Source organism: Homalodisca vitripennis, chromosome 4 (assembly GCF_021130785.1).
Source record: "Homalodisca vitripennis isolate AUS2020 chromosome 4, UT_GWSS_2.1, whole genome shotgun sequence".
Taxonomy (NCBI): Eukaryota; Metazoa; Arthropoda; class Insecta; order Hemiptera; family Cicadellidae; genus Homalodisca; species Homalodisca vitripennis.
In genome coordinates, this window is record NC_060210.1 from 152484827 (window position 1) to 152504805 (window position 19979).

At 30.8% G+C, this 19979-nt stretch overlaps 1 protein-coding gene across 2 annotated transcripts in view; it reads right to left on the reverse strand.

The window, feature by feature from the left end:
• Positions 1-19979, reverse strand: part of LOC124360347 (polycystic kidney disease and receptor for egg jelly-related protein-like) — a 135743-nt gene that overhangs the window by 106709 nt on the left and 9055 nt on the right. Inside the window, exons 2-3 of one of the 2 annotated variants that reach the window (XM_046813897.1) lie at positions 7955-8183; positions 3443-3600 (exon numbers count right to left, since the gene is read on the reverse strand). The gene's annotated coding sequence lies outside the window, so the exon portion shown is untranslated. Of the gene's footprint in view, positions 1-3438; positions 3601-7954; positions 8184-19979 lie in introns of both variants that reach the window. The other variant, XM_046813898.1, reaches the window with a different exon arrangement.

The following is a 19979-nucleotide window of genomic DNA, read 5'->3' on the forward strand; positions in this document are numbered from 1 at the left end:
ATCGTTTATTTTTAGACAACCAGCTAGAACTAAGTACTGTAAATAGTGAAACTTTATCAGCTTTAAAGTGTAGGCTAGTAAATGTTGAACAACAGTTAGCTAAAAACTTGCTACCTAAAGTTAACCTAAAACAGCTTAAAGTGTTAGAAGCCAATTTAAATGAATCATTGGAACAAGATGAGGCTATGAAACAGGCAGTTAAAGAACAAATAGGCCCTACATCTGTACAACCACCAACAATATCACAGCCTACTGCCAGTACCCCCACTTTGCCTGTAATGCCTATTTATAATGTAAACAATAATTGTATCAGTCAACCTATGTCTAGTTTAAATATGTTTAATAAGTTAAACAACCCTGTAGAATGTTATTTAAAAAATTTTACAGTAACAAATGGTTTAATAGTACGTGAGCTTATAAAATGTTTGAAAACTTTGTTAAAACTAAAATGTGAAACTAGCCTATCAGATAATGAAATTTTAGCATTGTTACCATGTTATGCAAAAGGTCCACTTTTAGCCAAAATAATACAGTGTAAGTCTGTCATGCCTAATTTCAACTATCTACACAGGGAATTAATTAGTGCTTTTATCCCTGTAGGCCTAATTGAAAGACTTAGACTAGATTTAGTTTATAGGCCACAAAGGTTTGATGAGCAACTGTATGAATACATCTATGACATCAGAGAGCTCAGTCAAGTTTTATTGTGTAACATAAGTGAACAGGACTTGGTAACTTGTATAAAAAGAGATATTAAGCCTACATATAGAAATAAATTAATTTTTGAAAACAATCCCATTTGTTTCACAGATTTGGAAAAATTGTGTATAGCTAGTAACAACATAACTTTTAATGACAACTTAAGGGACAATTTAAGTAGGACATATGTTAACAACATGTATCCACCACATGTTGAACCTAGAAATAGTAGGCCTACTGTAGAAAACCTAAAGTTGTGTTTCAATTGTAATAGGCCTTGTCACTTAACAAAAAATTGTTTTAGGAATCCAAAAAAACTAGTTGGTAGGGGAGTGGTATTACACACAACATCTAAAAATATCCCTCCCCGGTTTCATAAATCTAAGAATAAGTTTATAAATAGTAAGGCAGTAAGAAAGGAAAACACTATTTTATGAGAGTCTATAGAAAGGTAATTAAAAATTGGAGTAAATTAAACTATAGAAAACCTAATTTAAGACTAAATGTTAGACAGTGTAACAATATGCCTTTAATTGAAGCTATAGTGGGTAAACATGTAAAAACAAACTGCTTATTAGATACTGTTGCTACAAGCGATATAATAAGTAAAGAATTTTATGATAGCCTGTTGTTGAATAAAAATGTTTCTAAATTAATGAAGTAAGATGATAGAATGTTTGCTGCAAATAACACTAAAATAAAATGTTTTAGTTACTGTTATGCTAAGATAAAAATTTCTAAATTCTGTTGGGAAGTAAAACTTATTGTATTGGATAATTTAAAATGGGACATTGTATTAGGAAACCCATTTATAACAAATAGCAAATTAATTTTAGATCTTGATGGAGATTCATGTTATTTTAAATTCAATTGCAATGAGAAAATAACTATTATTGTGCAACACACTGAAAATGTTTTGAATGTAAAAAAGGTTCATATTGTAGATTTAAAATTAAATTAAGACATGTTCTGTATGAAAGAAAAACTTTGTAGCATCCCTAGCTTAAGGAACCACTTGCTGCCAAATTTAAAAGATAAATTAAATCCAGGAAGTTAATTGATTGGTGAATTCTAAACGAATGTTTAAATGGAAATAAAATATAGAAAATAAATTTGAAAATAGACTTAGTATAAATAAATGAGACAGAGTTGATCCTAACTGTTTGTAATATAGGAAACAAATATGAAAAGTTGTGTCTGTCTTTTGTACGTATGTCAAAATATTGAAGTTTTAATTTTGTGAATACATTTGAGCTGTTGTAATTCGTGTAGATGTAAGATGTATAGGATGTTGTATGTAAATACATATTAAAAGTAATGCAGTATTAATAAGAAATGTGAGACTTAGCTTCTCGTGAAGGGACGTTTCATTCCAAAGTATTCGATCCATATTGGTAACTTGTCCGCAAGTCTCACGGCATTTAATGGCAAAACACTATATACAAAACACTAGTATGAATGCGGAGCCTATATAACAAAACACTACACTAAACTTCACTATTTAATTGCCTTAAATGCCCTTATTCTCGCAACGACCCGCAAATTCTAAAACGCTGTAACGTGTACTGAATGGAAATAATTTTCTTAAATCGATTTTATATTTTTCGTCCCTAAGCGAGCAGATAAAGGAGTCATATGCCGACAGAACTGCATTGATATGCGATCTAGCGGATTTCATAGGAAACTGTAAATATATATATATATTTATTTATTTATTACGCTCTCATCCGTGTACTGACGTGTAACATAGGTTGAGCTAACACCCTGTGAGATATATATTATATATAATAATATTATATTATATATAATATTTATTAAATAAATTATATATATATAAATATATATATATATATATATATATATATATATATATATATATAATTTATTTAATAAATATTGAATCGCAAAAAGTACTTGCTCCGCCGGGACTCGAACCCGGAACTCTCACTTGCCGGGTGAATGTGTTACCATTACACCACAGAGCGCTCACTTTTTACGATTCCATTATTTTGTATTTGGCCGTTTCTTTCACATATGTGTTTAAATAACCAAACTAACATATGATCGGAAGACCAAATACCTGTGAAATGACTTTTATTTACATTAATTAAATTTGTATAAATGGCAATAGGTGAATTTAATTTATTTCAATAAATATTGAATCGCACAAAGTACTTGCTCCGCCGGGACTCGAACCCGGATCTCTCACTTGCCGGGTGAATGTGTTACCATTACACCACAGAGCGCTCACTTTTTACGACTCAATTATTTTGTATTTGGCCGTTTCTTTCACGTATGTGTTTAAATAACCAACCTAACATATGATCGGAAGACCAAATACCTGTCAAATGACTTTTATTTACATTCATTAAATTTGTATAAATGGCAATAGCCGAATTTAATTTATTTCAATAAATATTGAATCGCAAAAAGTACTTGCTCCGCCGGGACTCGAACTCGGATCTCTAACTTGCCGGGTGAATGTGTTACCATTACACCACAGAGCGCTCACTTTTTACGATTCAATTATTTTGTATTTGGCCGTTTCTTTCACATATGTGTTTAAATAACCAAACTAACATATATTCAAAGTTTACATTATCATTACATAAGGTACAAATAGGTGGCTTAGACTAATTTTAATCTCAAAGTGCAAAAAACACGATTGTTTTGTTGGATCTAGAACATAAACCCTAAAAGGAGCAATTTCATATACATTTAAATTCATATGATATTTACCTACTTTGCCATATCTTCCATGTACTCGTAGCACTCTGAGCACAATCCGGTTTGTAAACTGAAGTAGAGACATAACTTCCGTCCGAAATGTATCGTACACTGCTCTGGATCTCTATATTAGATGATCGATAGTATTTTATAGGATTATCTATGGAGGAACCACTGTAACACGCATAATGTATCAGTTAACATTTACTTATACTGAGTGAAGCAAACCAATCTTGTGGTATGTGCTCAATGACCATGTAGGTATTTTTATAATACCTCTTAAACATACCACAGGGAACAAAATAAAATGATTTTTAACATCTACAAATGTCTTTAAATGGCCAAATCGTTGGGGTAGATAACATTTTTGAGAAATCACAAATGCATAGGTTGTGTGATATGTCATTTTATTAGTCTCATACACTTTTAATGTTTACAGGGTGCGCCTAACCGTTTTTAAAAAGGAACTTTTAACATGATATGTTATTTTTACTTTGATATGGTAGGATAACAAATGTTAACCTAACTTATTACTGAGTGGATATTTCAGTAGTCAAGTAATTGGGCATGGCAAATTTAAATACTCAGACTTAAAGTTTAAAATTTAAATACTAAATTCTTAAAAAGTCAAAATCTCAAAATGAGTAAAAACAATATATAATTAATTGCACAATATATAAAATAGTTAAAGATGGCTACGTGATTTAACATGCATTTTTACTTTTTGGGTCTAAAGAGAATTCTTTTGGTTTTTAAGCATTAGTTTATTTATAAATGTTCGATATCATGATTTTTGTTATTTTAATGTTTAACAACCCATTTATTATTGAATAATATATTATAGATACATTTGTTTTTTATCTAGCCATCTGTCCATCAAACTTTAATAATTTTAACATGTTTTACTCATACCCAAATTTATACAATAATTATGATCCGTTAAGTACATACGAGTACTTATCAACGGGCTCCAAGTGAACTATCATAATAATACAATAGTGCACAGGTACAGATAAAAATATATTATCATTATATACAAAAATATTAAATAAATAATATTGATAGTATTATTGGTCGCGCAGTGCTTTTGATGTAAATTCTTTATACTTTATTAACAATAAGTACAGATTAAAATATTTAATATAAAATATATAGCATAAGAACTTATTAGATTTAGCTAGTTTCAGCTAACAGACTTAAAAAAGTGAGAGACACAAATGCTCTATCACAGAATTATAATTAGACGATAGTACGATTTTCGATATTTTAAAGGACAAAAATACGCTTAATGTTACGAAAAAAGACCCATAGGCATGGACAGGAGACCTCATTGTCAGTTCCTACATCTACAACTGCTAGTGTAAACAGTTGAATCATACATTATGTAATAAAAAAAAACGGAAGTTTCATTGATTCTATTATATATATTTATATATATATATATATATATATATATATATATATATATATATATATATATATATTACCGTTAAAAGGGAGCCATATTAAATTATTTTGGGCGTTACCCAGGACGTAAAATTTAATTTATATTATGCAAATGGAACTGAAAAATTAAATAAAATTGGTACCAGACCTCTAGTTGCAGTAATTTTTAAGATATCTGAAGAAATACGCAAAATTCGGTGTCCAAAAGCAAGTTTCATTTAGGTTTCAAGTAGATTAACTTTGTTAAATGTGTAACAAACACGTAAAATTCTTTAACAAAAATTGTAAAAAATTAATTTCTTAAGATAATGATGTAAAATAATCCAATAAATATTATACGTAAACTTTAAGAAAATCATTTGAATGCTAATTTCTAACTGGATTGGGCGTAGTGGACCAATCAACTGGCCACCACTATCGCCTGACTTATCGCCTCTTGACTACTTCTCATGGGGACATATCAAAGCTATGGTGTATAAACGTAAAGTTGATACCAAGGAAGAATTACTCGTTAGAATTCGCAACGCATTTGACAATAAAAGAAACCAATCCAGACATAATTCGCAGAGCCACCACACATATTTTACGTCGAGCAGAGTGCTGTGTGCATTGTGAAAGAGGAAATTTCTAACAGTTACTAAACTAAGGTTAGTTATTTTGTTAGCATTTTTTTTGTTGCAATAGTAAGTGAAAATAAAAGTTTATAAAAACATGTACGTTCAGCAATAAAAAAGTGTAACCGATATTGTCTATTCTTCGTACGTTATTTATTTAAATAAAAATAGATTTTCTTACAGTTTACGTATGATTTTTATTGGCTTATTTTACATAATTTTGAACACTTACTTTGATCACGGGTACTTAAAAATTGGTGTTTACTTGTAATACTTAATAATTTACATTGTTCAATTGTTTTAAAATTCAAATAGCTATAACTGCTGAATGAATCCACCTTTTGAAGTCCGGTTTGCGGCATTGTACTCTGCTAAGTAAGACCTTTAATTTGATACCAAACTTGACCTATGCTGCTATTTAAGAATTTTGTCTGACTCCTTGTGGACCGTCCCCCAAAGGGATTATCCGGTCGGTAATTGGGCAGATGTGTGCGTTACTATCACCAGTAAGCACGTGTGAACTTTGGTATTTCTTTCTTTTGTGGTTCAAAAATTAAAAAAAAGGTTCCAGACTTAATTGACACCCTGTATATATATACATACATAATTTCAATAAACATTGAATTACAAAAAATACCTGCTCCGCCGGGACTCGAACCCGGGTCTCTCAACTTGCCAGGTGTATGTGCTACCATTACACCACAGAGCGCTCACTTTTTACTATTCAATTATTTTGTATTTGGCCGTTTCTTTCACATATGTGTTTAAATAACCAAACTAACATATGATCGGAAGACCAAATATCTGTCAAATGACTTTTATTTACTTTCATTAAATTTGTATAAGTGGCAATAGCGTAATTTAATTTCAATAAACATTGAATTGCAAAAAGTACCAAATACCTGTCAAATGACTTTTATTTACTTTTACTAAATTTTTATAATTATATATATATATATATATATATATATATATATATATATATATATTTGTATGATGTATATATTATATATAATGTTATGTATTTTTTATATATTGTATTATTATTGTATTATATATAAAATAAATTATTATTAATTATTACAAACTGCAAATAAATTAAAATACAACTATTTGAATAGTATTAAAAAAATCATAAAAGTATATTGATGAGTATTCATATTATTTGTAATAGTGCATGTTCCATGTTTGCTCTTTGTAGCTGTACTAGATCTAGATATATTTATTATTTTTATAAAAAATTAAGAATGGCGGCTAACGCCGAAACGCATTTCTCGACTTAAGTTAACAGAAATGTTTTTGTTTGTAATCGTGTATAATATCAGTTACAAAAGCGTTTACAGGCTTTCCTGACCGCTGTATATACAAAATAAAAACAAGCTAATTCATTTTAAGAAAAATCCAATGTACTGTATAAATATTTACATTAAATATGAAAAAAGAAAGTGATGTTTGAAAATAAGAAAACAAACATATAAATAAATTCATCAGCAACTGATGTTATGAGATTTGTCTGAAATTAAGCCCTCTTGGATTTCTTGTTTAAAGAACTAGTGAATGTAAAATTTAACTTTTATCAAATTTAATCTATTACATTTTTTAAATTTTATTTTCACTGATATTATAATACCTTGGATAGTGTACAAATTTAAAAAATTAGTTTTATTATGCACATTTTATGACGACTAAATTATGGTTTTCTACATAGCTATGAACAATGTCAAATCGGTGGCCAATTATGAGTAAGGCTTATATCTTTGTCCAACAGATGAGTTTTCATACAAACTACAATACAATTAAGTTTTATTGTCATACTTGTTATTTCCCTTGATAACAAACATCACTTTTGAAATTTGTGCTTCGAATTGCTTCACCAGGACTCGCACTTGGACAAGAACTTTAATTTATTCAATCTTTATTGAAATTAAATAGAATTCTATTGCTATTTATATAAATTTAATGAATGTAAATAGAAAGTCGTTTAAGAGGTATTTTGTCTTCCAATCGTATGTTAGTTTTGATATTCAATCACATATGTGGCAGAAACGATCAAATACAAAATAATTGGATCGTAAAAATAAGGGATCTGATGTAGTGGAAGCTCACTCACCCGGTAAATGAGAGTGTCAGCGGATCAGGTACTTTTTGGGATTCTATGTTTATTACAAATTATAAATACTGTTTATAAAAATGTGATGAATATATATATATATATATATATATATATATATATATATATACATTATACATAGATTAAAATATACTTACGCACATTAATATATATTATAATAATAGTAATTGAAAACAGTACCTTAGCTTGTACAGAATAACAATAAAACCTTGAAACATTTAATAAATAGAAAATACAATAAATTAATGTAAATTATATTGAATTATTAAACTGGCGAGTTAGATAGCTATAATGTTTTACATAAAACAATAAATACTAGTGATAAAAATATACTTACCAATGTATCAGTTTTATTACAGGTACGCATTTTAACTGAGACGATTTGTAGGATACAAATTGAGTGAACTCCTTTGTGATTACGCATTTAGTAAGTTTCCCTCCTGCAACCTTAACTTTAGCCATGTATCCAAGGACAACATTCTTGAGTATCAAAACACCGTTATCGTCTCTAGGATCGTACGGTTTGAAAGGAAATCTTATTTCTGCATTATAGAAGTGGTAATGACCTGTGGATTAAAAAGTTTCAACTAAAAAAAGTTTTACAAAAACATTTTGTATAGTTTTGAGGTCTTACATATAAACTTATGTATAGTAATTGGCCTAGGAGCATACAATACCTCAAAGTAAACAATTTGATTTTGTTTCACAGTATCTTAAATCATTTGAAAATACTGTAGATATTAATCTATTAAATTTATAAGAAAATATATAGGGAAAGACCTCAAATAATGAAGGATTGATTTGCTGGATACAAAATATAGGGCGATACAGATGCAATTAGGCGTACTCACCTTAGAGGCGCGAGCTAGCATGCGCGAGTGTGTGGTTTGTGTGATTTGGTGCTCAGCAATGAAATCGAGTAAGGGAATTGCGTAGCGAGTTGAGGCCGTTGCAACTAAATTTAAATATTGGTAGGCGTTGTTTAACGTAACGTACTAAATAACAGTTACCACGCAACGTGTTTCATGAAACTCCCTGTTATTTTGTAAACAGTGTGATAACGAACGTTGAATTCAGTCCTTTCGTTGCCGGCAACTGTAAGCTAGAGCCAAAAACATTCAAAAGCAAAACCCGTCAGCTGTTATCTGAGCAACGGGACTATAACTAACAACAGAGTTGTAGTGTGAGAATTATTATTTCATTACCAGATATCGATCTACACCTGTTTATAAGTTTTATAAAACCTTAGAGGAAATTATATTTAATAGACAACATAAATTGTTTAGTTTAGTTTCGTCTATAGTTATGTAACGTTAACGATGAAATGTGAGTAATGACTAAATTTTTTTTTTAAATTGCAAAACTGTTTTTTTTGTTCTTTAATTTTCTTTATATATGAGAATTTAATTATTCCGATATTACTGTGTAACACTGTTATTAGCTGTTGATTGTATTATTAATTTCCAACGATCAAATTATCGTAATAACTAATCAATCATATCGTAAAACTACAGGTAAGAGTATTTATGTAGTGTTGTAATATTTCAATGAGTAATGTGTATTTAAAAATAAAACCAAAATTTAATTAATTTTAAATTTAGTTTGATATAAATGAAATCAAAACATAATCAAACAGAAATTTTATGAATAATGTTTAATTGAATTTTTGAAAATGTATACTTAATTATAAAAAATTTTAAAATTAATAATCTCAAAGTAAATAATAGATACGTAAGTAAGTAAGTAAAAAGTAATTAATAATATAATTTTTCTTGAGAACAAACTAGTAACGTTGAAGAACGAAGAAGTAACGTTGTATATGAAGAAAATTGGGTAATCTATTTTGGGTATTTCAACTTCACTGACCAGCCATGAGCCTGTCAGTAAACTTGTTATTTTCAGCGTTACTGTTTGAGTCAATGGCTTCTGCATAATTGCTGAAAACTATGTGGTAGCACTTCCTGTCTGTCTAGCAGCGGTAACTGGGCGTGGGTATCCAATTACATTCGGCGGATTTTTGTTTATATTTGTAATACAAGAATTCTTTACCTATAACGATCTGTCTTAATTCTTATGCAATCTTATTTACTAATAATTACATGTCCCTTACAATACTCTAACATTATCCTAGAAAAATGCTAATCTTTCACATAGAGTTACGTCATTTAAAAAAATCCATTAAAAACCAAAGATTGAAATATCTTATAACGCTTGTATATCAGGAGTTTTATTAAATATATGTACAATTTTTAAAGGTCACTTATATTTAAAAGTTAATAATATTCTTTTAAACGCTTATCTTATAATTTATTAAATTTATAAAACTCATATCAGAGCCAACATAACTAATAACAATTTAGTTTTATAGTGACCATCTTGCTTGATACAAAAAACACATTCAATGTATTCCTTATAACTTGTTTATCAGCTTTAGAGAAGCATTGAGAAAGATACATGTGAGACACGTATAGCATTTAGAATTTTATGTCTAGCCGTTACGTAATATTCTTTAATAAAATATAATGATAACATTTATTAAATATTTAGGTTTACACTCGAAAAGCAAATATCTTCTGAAGCATTAAAATATGGGAAATATTTTTGCTTACAATGACAACAACGTTTTCATATCTAACCTGTACTTTTTATATCCAACTTTTTCAAGAAATTTACTAAAAACGTAATAATTTTGAAAAAGGAATCCTTCTACTGTAGATGAAATGGTTTTTTACACCCACTCGAACAAACAATTAATAATCTAATGGTTTCATCGTTCTTTTCTTTAAATATCTGTAATTTAATTTGATCTTATTCTTTGAAAAATGCTACATTAAAATTCATATTAGCAGGATTCCAATTATTCAAGTTAGGTTTAGAAATTGCAGATTAGTTTTAAACAACCTTATTTATTTAGAATAACTTGAATTATTTTATCGGTTTAAGCTGATTATTCTGATAATTTTGTAATGAATACTCTCGATGATGCAGTTATTATAATAAAACATATCATAAATATTATTAAGTTCAAAATAGATGTTATTGAAAATTACTTGAAGATTTTTAATTTTATTAGTCCGATAAAACTTTAAAATATAACTATTACTTTAAAATTTTAATCCAACTAAAATGTCCAACCATAATTAATTTTTAATAAATTATGTATTAGTATTTGAAAGAAGAGTTTTAAAACAAAATCAAATAAATTTATGAAATCAAAAAATTATTATATGAAATGTGCCTACAAAATATCCGGATGAGTATTACTTAAATTATAGGAACGGAATAAGGCTAATATCTTATGGCTGGCCAAGTGACTGCCCCTTCCACCACTCTACGAGTTTCAGTTGGCTTCCATTCTTATTCCGCCCATATCGCCAGTTATAAGCAACTAACCGTTTGTCTCTGCGTTGGAAAAAGGTCGCGTATGAAGAAATAACAGCATTTGAACACCAACGGTTCTGTTTAAAAGCTTTATGATCTATTTGGGTTATTTTTAAATTTTTATTACAGCAACAAGTCATAATGAACAAAAGCGTCGGAAATATGTATTCGAACAAGAAAAGGTAATGATGGTGGAAAGCCTAAAATAAAAAAATGACTAGGGGTAAAAAATCATTAACAATTTTGCTTAACATCTAAAGCTCTTAACTATAAACAATGATATACATGAGTACTTAAAGTACTCCTAATTCTGTTTTAATATAACATGGAGCCTAATCCTTTATTAAATGATAAGTGTGTTAACTGTTAAGTTAATATCTTTGACTTAGGATACACTTACACTTGCCTAACATAGTTAAGCTGTAACTGGAACCGTTAGAACTATTCATGACCGGATATAATGACATTTTAAAAAGAAATTAAATTTTTTGGGGTACTTTTAAAAACTGGTTCATTCTCAGACCTGTTCCCAATATCTTGCTTTTTAAACGTAAATCTGAATTGGTGTAGGAGATAGGTCAGGAATGTTTAGGCGTAATTATAATTAAAAAAATAATATGCAAATCGTGATCCTGTAATTCAACAAGAAACTGTTTGTGAAGCCACGGGTAACTGCTGTTTGCGTGTAATAGTGATATAAAGTGTAGCGTGCGAAATATATGGCTAATGTAAAAAACTTAAGTAAAATTATTGATTTTATTTATATATCTAACTTTTTTTAAATCATGAGAATTTTTAATGCCATATTTAGATCTCAGTATGTTTAAAGTAACATAGTTTGCATTTAACTTTTTGATCATAAAAGATCTTGACCATTAGGTTCCCGTGGTTACAAACTTCTGGTAGGAAATCCTACATTAACATAAAATGATTACCAATCCAAATATATGAATTAATTCACAACGAAGTTTTCGTTAGTTAGTTAGGTGTGAGTGACGAACTGTGTTGGTTGTCCTTTGTATAGGCTTGTTCAGTGCTTAGAGTAATATTTTATCAATTTTATTGTGGTTATGATATATAATAGCATAAGATAAAAAATATTTAGATTTCTTTTCTTAGTCTCGATTTCATACGTTTCTAACTCACTTGTAGTTTGTGTTGTAGCGTCAAGTGCTGCAGGAAATTTACAAAAAGTGGCGACCGTGAAGCAGTGTTGACAGTTTTAAAATACTTTGAAAAATCTGTTCTGAAATAAAATGTGTTGTTTTGGGTGAAACAACTAGTGAATAAATGAGTGTGCGCCAAGACTATAAATTTAGAAAATAAAAACCATTGGGAATATCGTTACTCAAGAAAAGCATCTTGTAGTGTAAAACATATTATAAAAACAGTATACAACTGATATACGATGAATTGTTGGTGGTTGCATTCAGAGAAAATATGTTCTTTATCCCATGCAATATACCACCAACATCTGGTACAGTTTTATAAAAAGTAAACCAAGTTCAAGATCTTTAAATGGGTTTAAAATAACTTGTTTATAGGTGCTGCTTAAGGAAAACCGATCTTGCTTTGAAAAACGCAGTAGACAGTTTTTATTGTTGGAAACACAAATTAATCGTTTAGCATCATCTTATTTAGATCGATGAGTTAATTCAAGAAACAAATTAGAAATATTTGGGAAAAGACTTTTAAGATATGGAAAGATTAATGTATCAAATCACTGAAAGATATTTTCTTAACTGGGCTCGCAACAGGTGTGAAGGACCTAAATAAACGAGGTCCCTGATTTGTCATTGTGCATGCAAAAGGAAAAAGTGGGATTGTTTAAGGAGCGCAGTAGCTTGTATTTTTATCAAATTAATGAGCAGCCAGTTTCTACGCAGAAATGGAGTCATGTATGAAAAATGGTTTTTAGAAAAATTACTTAAAAAAAATTTCCTAGTACTACTGTTTTTATTGAAAACGTGGCGTACCATAGCCGTAAAGTATGAAAGAAAACTAACAGACGTTATCAACATTTAGATAACAGGTCAACTGTAGATTTTTCACCGGACAGCTTTTAGAAAGAACCGCTTACAGATATGCAAAATATTAATCACTTGTATTCAATGAAAGTTATCGATAAAATAGAAAAGACCTATCAACTCGAAGTTCTGACACGCTGCCTTTATCTTTGTGAGTTAAATCCCAATTAGTTAGTCTGGAGCAAAGTTAAAATTCATATTTCAAAAAATGACATATAACCTTAAGCGAATAAAGTCATCAATAGACAACACTTTTGAGACAGGCAGACAGGAGCAGTAGAAGAATTAATGAAAACATGTAGAACAAGTTGAAGAAGACACGTAGAAATCAGATAGATTAACAAGATTATGTTGAACCATTGATTATTCAACTGTCTTGATCGTCAGATGTCATCAGGAGTTAGGCTTATACTGTACTCCACTGAACTGGTGTCTTACTCGGGGAGCAGAAAATTAAATAACTGTACCATAGTGAATTTTAGGATTTTACAGAAGCGAACAAAGAACAAACAATACGTACATATTGTGAATACGTACTTATTTCTATTTATTGTGGGTAAGCTAAGTATTTTCATGCAACGAAGTTAGCTTAAATATTGCGTTAAGCCTATAATGGTTGATACTACCGATATTATTATTTTATCCTTAGAACTAATAAGAAGTATTAAGATACTAACTATGAATATTAAAAAAATCTAATTTTTACCTTTTAACTTAGCTCAGCAACTTTTCATTGTGAGAAGTTGGCTTACCCATTGAGTTAGTGCTATTTGTGTGCACAAAGTTATTAGTATTGCTTAACTAACGAATTGCTCGTGAGATCTAACAGAAAATAACGAAGAAATAACGAAGTATAAGTAAAATTGTGGGTAAGCTACTTTTTCAATGGCAACTTCACAGACCTGCCGCAATGCTGAAATAAAAAAAAGGTACTCACCAAATACTATTAACAGATTATGGAGGGACGTCTTGGTCAAGTGAGCTGTCAGGGGCTATATTGATAGATCTTGGAGAACGCGAGTATGATCGGTAGTCTTCTGAAAGGTTCAACGGAGAAAAGCACAAATCGGGTGTGCGTGCAATAGTGTACGTTAGCGGGATAGTTTTACTTTATGCGAAATAGAGTCATGTGTTAGTTTAAATGGGATGATCGGTAGTCTTCTGACAGTTTCAACGGTGAAAACAACAAATCGGGTGTGCATGCGGTAGTGTTCGTTAGCGGGATAATTTTACATTATGCGAAATAGCGTCATGTGTTAGTTTAAATGGGATGATCGGTAGTCTTCTGACAGTTTCAACGGTGAAAAGAAAAAATCGGGTGTGCAAGCGATAGTGTTCTTTGGCGGGATAATTTTACTTTCTGCGAAATAGCGTCACGTGTTATTTTCAATGACATGATCGGTAGTCTTCTGAAAGACTCATCGGCGAAAAGCACAAATCGGGTGTGCGTGCGATAGTGTACGTTAGCGGGATAATTTTACTTTATGCGAAATAGAGTCATGTGTTAGTTTCAAGGGGGTGATCGGTAGCCTTCTGAAAGATTCAACGGTGAAAAGAACAAATCGGGTTTGCATGCAATAGTGTTCTTTAGCGGGATAATTTTACTTTAGGCGAAATAGCGTCATGTGTTAGTTTGAATGGGATGATCAGTAGTTTTCTGAAAGTTTCAACGGCGAAAATAAAAAATCGGGTGTGCATGCGGTAGTGTTTGTAAGCGGGATAATTTTACTTTAGGCGAAATAGCGTCATGTGTTAGTTTGAAGTAAAAATAAGATGTAAATAAAAAAGGTTGTCTTTAGTTTTTGGAAAGTAACATTAGATACTATAACGGTTTTATTAATCGTCTCAATATGTTTCCTCTCATTTTCCAACGTACATATACCCATAGTTATTAATTAGCCTACATTATCTTGTGTAAGGATCAAATTAATAGTTTGCTATTTAAATATTTATATATTAATTGCGTATAATTTATGTCAATGTTCTCGGTGACCTTCATGTAAATGAAGGTCATTTACATAGATCAGAAATAAAATTGGCCCTAATATAGACCTTTGTGGAACTCCGTGTACAAAAATTAAGATAGTTTTAAAGAAATGGGTTGATTTCCAATGACAACCTTTTGTTGGCGATTTCATAGATAAGAGGAGATCCATTCTTTTACTTTGCCCTGCACACCATAGAAAGATAAATTGTTTATAAGAAGAGAATGGTTTACACAATCAAAAGCCTTAGACAGGTCACAGAATATTCCGAAGGCACTCTGTGACTCATCCACAGCAGTGGTGACCTCATTGAGAAAGGTTTACAAGGCGGAATGTATGTTTTTATTTCTCCTGAATCCAAATTGAAAGTCATGAAGGAGTGTGTTACTTTCGAAGAAATCAGTTAAAGAATTTAGAACAGCTTTTTCAAATACTTTAGAGAATGCAGGAAGAATGGATACAGCTTTCCACGGACTTCAAATCGCCTTTTTTTAATTGGAGTGATAGTAGAAAATTTTAGTTTGTTGAGAAACACTCCAGTTTGAAGGGACATATCTACGGAGTGGATTAGGGGTGGAGCAATAATTGAGGCAAATTCTTTTAGAAGAAAATGAGGAATACCGTCCCAGCCAGCTGCCCGAGAAGACTTTATTTCCGATATAATTTTCATTACATCGCCTACAAGAATGGGTTCAAGGTATGATACGATATCATGGGTTTTTATCTCATTAAATACTTTCAAAGCTTTTTTGGCGTTTGGGCATACATTTAATTTGTCGCAAACATTACTGAAATATTTGTTAAACTACATGAAACAGCGTAAGGGTCAGTTATAGCCAGTCCTGAGTCCTCCAGAGTAATGACCGGTTTGATTGACTCTTTTTTCAGCTCACTCTTGATTATATTCCAAGCTGTTTTTTTGTTTATTAGCTGATTTCTCCAATAAATCTTTGTTATTCAATCTCTTTGCTGCATTAACAAATTTCTTCAAAATCTTCCTGTACTGTTTTACATACGCAATGAAATTCGGATCATTTGAAAGTTTTGACTGCTGGTGAAGCTCTCGCTTTCGGATACTCGATATTATTATCCCATGAGTGACCCAGCCCCTCCCAACAGGCCCCAAGTTTCTCCTTTCAACCAAAGGAAAGGCCGTCAAAATAAAAATAACAAATATTAAAAATTTTTTTAAATGTCACATTTGAATTATTTTTACTAGCTAAGTCAAATACTGTAATCCAGGATTAATTTCTTAAATCTTATAAATAAAAATGAATGTCGAAATGTGTTGGTAAGCGCTAAACTCGATAACGGGTGGACGGATTCGGTTAATTCTTTTTGTAAAATGTTCATTGAAATCCGAGGAAGGTTTTTGTGAAGGAAAAATTAAGAAAATTTACCTGGATTATTGTATAATTTAGGAAAAATGGTAATATTTACGTTTTATAATCTAAACTTTAGCTGAAACTAAACATCTGATGACATTTTCAAATTCGTTGAAGAGGCAAAAACATTTGTTTACATTTTAAATTATACAACAGTGGTTGATCAGTAGTGATGCAGATAGCAAAGACAAAGTTAATAGTTATAATATATGGGATAGTAATACGTTATGTAGTAACTTTTACTCCAGATTGCGCCAGTGACAAATTAAAAACATCTAATGGCATTGTAGATTCTATTCAAACACTGTTTACAACCCAACCATAATAAACAAACTGTGAATAGTTTCAAGTACGGCTCGAATCTGGAGGGCTTCCTTGGCATTGTGATATAGGATTTTAAAGTGGCTTATGGAGATACAGAGAAATATATACTAAAATACCTCAACGATACATTCTTTCCCAGACTACACTCCGAAAAACAAGAGTTCTCTAAAGCGAATTTGTATAAACGCTTATTTTCAAATGATACATGAACTTATTAAGTATTTTCCCTTTATACCAGAAATAGGTAGGAGTTAAAAGTAAATATTTCTTATTTTACCAAGCGAAGTTAAGGCTAAGAAGACTGCTCTAATACTTAACCTGGGACCAACGGCTTAAAGATGACTTCCGAACCATCACTCAACGGTTACCCATCTAGGAGCAACCACGCACGACATTGCTTGATCCGGTTATCTCGGGATAACCGATGTACCCGCTACACTGCACCATTGGGAGTTAGATAGGATTTCCCTCTAAACCGTAATAGGCTTCTCAGTCCTACGTATGTATGTATATTATCTTCGCCGGAATAACAAGGCCTACTTAAAAAGTTAGAAACATTTCATAGAAATGCATCATATTACATCATAAGCGCTACTGCTAAGTAGTATAAAAACTTTGATTTTGAAAATTGCGTCTGAAGCTGCGGTCTTATAAATAAAAATAATCTCAAATTGTGTTGCTAAGCGCTAATCTTAACAACTGGCAGACCAAATTATCTAATTCTTTTTGTAAAATATTCATTGAAGTCCGAGGAAGGTTTATATGAAGATAAATATCATAAAAGTTCCCTGAAGTATTGTATAATTCAGAAAATGGTAATTTTTACTATTCATATTCTAAATTAAAATCCACTAAACAGTTTAGATTTAAATTTTAGAACAGTGCTTGATCTGTAGTGATGTATAATCTGAAATATCTATATGACTTGGAATCCACTGTAGAGCAATATTTTTCTTCAATTCTAATATTTTGAATATTATTGAAAAGATTCTATGGAACTGGAAATATCTTAGACCTAAAGTAGATTACAAGAGTCGGAATTAGAAGTTTTTTGACCGAAGTAGGTTTTTGAGATACAAATATTTGGTTGATCAAGGCGACATGTTAGACTCTGCCAGATATGACGACGGTAATATTCGAAAAATAATTCTAACCAGAAATGCTCCTACACGTGCAAAATGTGATATAATAGTCAGGTTAAACTCTGATCCTCCTTCCTTCTATATCCTGCCTACTTAAAAAGTTAGAAACATTTCATAGAAATGCATCATATTACATCATAAGCGCTACTGCTAAGTAGTATAAAAACTTTGATTTTGAAAATTGCGTCTGAAGCTGCGGTCTTATAAATAAAAATAATCTCAAATTGTGTTGCTAAGCGCTAATCTTAACAACTGGCAGACCAAATTATCTAATTCTTTTTGTAAAATATTCATTGAAGTCCGAGGAAGGTTTATATGAAGATAAATATCATAAAAGTTCCCTGAAGTATTGTATAATTCAGAAAATGGTAATTTTTACTATTCATATTCTAAATTAAAATCCACTAAACAGTTTAGATTTAAATTTTAGAACAGTGCTTGATCTGTAGTGATGTATAATCTGAAATATCTATATGACTTGGAATCCACTGTAGAGCAATATTTTTCTTCAATTCTAATATTTTGAATATTATTGAAAAGATTTGATTTTGTTTCGTTAAACTTTCAAAGCTGTTTTCTATAGCGCTTACTGCTGCCTGCGAGTCTGTTAATATAACAAAATTATTAAAGTCCAAATTATTTATATATACAGTACATTTTAAAATTGATATTAGTTCGCTTTAAAAATTAAAAAGATTGTAAATGTTATTTTAAAATGTCCTTGAAATACCGCTATGAGGTTGGTTGCAATGGGCGGAGTTCTATGAGGTGATATTGGCAATGCCATCAGGCTCCTTGATTATTTTGCCTCCGTCCTCAAGAGTAATGTTTCCTCTTAACGATTTACATTTTCCTGTTGCATGGCGGACACCTATAGGCTTGCTGTCCACCCGAGAAGAGAACAGATCGCTTTTGCTTGCTATTCGATCAGCAGTCTCCATGACTTATCTCAGAGTCACGCAGGAAAACTAAACAGTAAGCACTGTCACAGTACAGTACAGTCTTGCCTCCATGTGAGAATTTGATGTGACTGTGATCCATGAATGAAATTTTAATGTTCCTTTAGAACAACAAATCATAGAGGTAACAGTTTCTAAAATAAAAGTGCCGTTTATCTGAAGAGACATTTTGTCTGAAAATTGATCTCGAGGCAAGGTGGTGACAAGTTTTACAATATTTACACATTAAAAGTTCTTTTGAATGTTGAAATCTTTACAGATTCTAATTGAATTTTTCTAAACATTACATTTTTGTATGTCATTTTTGAGCTTTTTGGACAAAAATCCCTGCTCAATTGTATGTTACCTGTTCCTGTGTTGGAGAACCATCAGATTTGTTTGTCTATCTGCCAGGTATTCAAACAAAAAACATTGTATATCACAAATCATTACAATGAAAATAAAACTGATTTTTGAATAATTATGAGTAAGGCACAGAACTTTATTTTCCTAACCTAATTCTGACTAACCGACAAGCACAAGTCAGAAGGTTACATACACGTGCCTACTCACTCGCTAGTCTCGAGCGACACAAGTATTAGTACCTACGACCTACGATCAAGTTGAGCGTAGCTCAGTGGCAGCGTCGTGGACTGAAGTTCCGCCGGGCCGCTGATCGATTCACACTCCCGGCGTTATCTTTTTGTGTCCAAGAATATTATTTTATTTCATTATAATAACAGTAGTTTCATTCATTTCTCACAGATAGTGCTGCTATTGCTAATCGTGATATTCAAGACTGGTCTTTCAATCTTGCCTGTATTTTAATTCTGCAATTCTTTTTCTATGTGACTTTTTTTAACTGTTTTATGTGACTTTTAAACTAGTTTTAGCATTTTAACTTATTCCATTTTATCCTTAGTTTTAATTATTTATTTATTTATTCATTTATTCACCAGTGCAAATTAATTATTAAGAGAATTTAACCAAACATTATTATTGTTGTAAAACAAAATGACTCTATCGATTGAACAGACGAAGAATGGCAAACCTCTACTCCTCTACAACAATCATAAATATAAAGAGAGTCATGTTTTGAAGAACGGGGACAGAGCTTGGCGATGTTTGGGGGGGAAGTGTGGAGCTAAGGTGAGGACCAACGCTGATGCTACGCAAGTGG